Below are 3,014 nucleotides of genomic sequence, written 5' to 3' on the forward strand. Positions count from 1 at the left end.
TTGAAGTTTTTTTTTCTTCTGCACCGTCCGGCTATATCCACGTCTTAAATTGCTTAATATTTTAACATAATCTTCCAATTTTTTGTGCAAAAATCAAAGGGTGAAAATATATATTTTGCATCCCTAAGATAAATTTTTTAAAAAAATTCAAAATAGGTATCAAGAGTTAAAATTAACAATATAATTTATTAATTAATATTTTGTAACGAATAATTGATCGATGTTTTCACGAAAATTATTATTATTATATAATTTATAAAATTTCACAAATAATATTATTTATTTTAAAATAACGATCTTAATCTTTATACTAAAAATAAAGAATTTAATGTTTTATTGATGCTTAAAATTGTGATCTATTATGCAAAATGACTTTACTGTCTCCACCTTCATGAATAGGAAACACTGAATGAAGTTTTTTATTCATTTTATCTTAGTTTTCAGTTTCTTTTTTCGTAAAAAAATCTTTTTATATTTATCACTTGAGTCCCTCTGTCTTCCTCATTCATCATCTTTTACCTGCAATATCCTAATATTCTCTGGACTTAATCTCTTCATATTTTTAATTTATTTTATTCAACTTTATCTTTTTAAATACAAGATAAGTATAATTTAACGCTTGAAATATATTTATCTTATTTTCGAGCTTAATAAAGTTTAAAGTAAAAATTAATTCTTAAACAATTATTTCTCACATATATATATATTTATATACATACGTAATGGAGTATAAATAAAAAAAATTTTTATATAAATATCGTTCTATATTTACATAAAAAGTATATAATGATAATTCGTTGAACTATCTTTTTGCTAGAGCGACTTATTAAAATTTTAGTAAAATTTCGAATCGTTATAACTTTGAACTTTCAGTTAACGAGTGAACGATCATCATTAGAAGCGTGGAATCTTTCCTTTTAAAACGTTCCTTCATTCACCTCAATACGAGTTCCGGTTCCGGAAATATAATCATCTAAAGAAAAAGTAATTTTTATTTGCCTTAAATCCTATTAAAATTAAAAAAAACTTTAAATCGCTATAACTTCTAAAATAATGATTTCCGGTCAACGAACGAACGATCGTTAGAAACGAGGAATCTTACCCTTTAAAACGCTTTTTCATTTATCTCGATAAGACTTCCGGTTCCCGAGATATCGTCGTGCAAAGAAAAGGATAATTTTCGATCGTTTATCATCTACGTTCTTCCCGCTTATTCTCTCGCTCGCGCTTGACCTATCCCAAACTATAGACAAATAGTAAACACGGATTCTTAGAAAAACACAGTATACATTTCCAGCAAAAATATATAAATCAACGAAGTCCATTCATAATTTCTTGTCGCTTATGGACATCATAACGCTATGGACTTTGAGTCTTTGTATCTCGGTAACCAATTGAGATATCGAGATGAAATAAAAAAAGATTTCAAACGTACAATTTTCTCTATTTTCTGAACAATTTTTAATCACGAAATTTTTAATTTTTTCTTACCTATTTCACATTGGAAAATTAAAAATTTTCATTCGTGACTTCGCACGATTAATATGATAGTTTGTTGTCGTAAAATTTAAAGTTACATGAACAAATGATATCCACGATCTTTCAAATAGTTTTTTCGAAGTTGCTTCGTGTACACTGCGTATTCGTGAGTGCAACCAGCCACGTCTGGGCTTCCTCCGCGAAAAGGCAACTGGCGTTGGCCTTAAAAGTTAATTGTAACGACGGCCAGGAAAAGCAGGCGCAGATGCTTCGAATGTGAATTTTCCTTCCTGGCTGGGTGGCGTGCCAGGGACACGGAAGTTGCGCAGTTTCAGCGGAAATAATAGCAGTTGCCCCGAGTTCCGGCGGCGTGGCTCCCGGGTCGCGCACACCTTTCCTTAAGCTGAAATCGAAATGGGAAAAAGAGGGGGGCCGATAATTCGTGGATGGCGGTAGTTTGATAATTGCGGTTGGTGAAACGTCAGATATGGAGGAGGGGGGAGAGGAGGGCATTTGCATGGTTAATTCGTCGCTTAGTCGGATGAGAATGAAAAGTTATTGTTATTGCTCCTCGCCGGCGTCTGGAACACATTATTCCGAAGCTGGGAATTATATTGGGCGGATTATAAGTTTCTGCGATGCGTTTTTTTTTTAAAAGCGTTTGAAAGAGCTCTTTTCATAGATGAGAATGGAAATTTTTTTTTTTTTAAACTTCTTCTTCATCGACTTGAGATTTAATGGATTATTATTATTATTTTTTTTTTAAGAGGATTAAATCAATTGTTAAAAGCTTCCCCTCCCAATAACAATAATCGATACAAGAGTAAAATTCCACTCCTTTCCAAATGGATCCAAGAGTATTATCTTGCTCGTTATGTTTCAACCTCGTGTTCTCCTCGTATTTTCCTCGAATCCTTTAAATAAGATTTGAAAGATAATTTGTTGTATTTAACGACGATACGCACGTGAATACACGACTCGTTTGTGTGCAGCGACTTTCCAAGAAAGGAAAATCGGATGTTGCATCAACCTCTCTCTCTCTCTCTCTCTCTCTCTCTCGTTTTTATCACCTCCATTTTAAAAGCTTTTTCCGTCTGAATACCGAATGCACGATCGCGAACTAATTAGCATTTAATTAAGTCCAGAAAATGCTTTATTATACCGCCAAATTCATTACACGTACATTTTACAGAGATTTCCACAACGTTTCATTCGAATTTATTTCGACCTGTTTCGCGAATCGTACAACATAACACGTTGAAAATTATTCGATAACGAGAGTGTTTTATATTCAATCGACGCGATAGTGAAAATATTAGGGAATTTGGAATACGAAATGGATGATTAATGATGCACGAAATTTGAAATAAATTGGGGGAGCAGCGATCGAAACGATTATTTTTTATTTCTTTTTTTTTTTCCTCGAGATCGCTTCGAAATATTTAATCGCGAATCGAATTCGAATTGTTTTAAAATCGATCGTCCGTTCTCGCTACCGAAGTTTATTTAAAAGAAAAAAAAAAAAAAAAAAGGAA

This window comes from Apis dorsata, unplaced genomic scaffold, assembly GCF_000469605.1.
Source record: "Apis dorsata unplaced genomic scaffold, Apis dorsata 1.3 scaffold_37, whole genome shotgun sequence".
In the NCBI taxonomy this organism is placed as follows: Eukaryota; Metazoa; Arthropoda; class Insecta; order Hymenoptera; family Apidae; genus Apis; species Apis dorsata.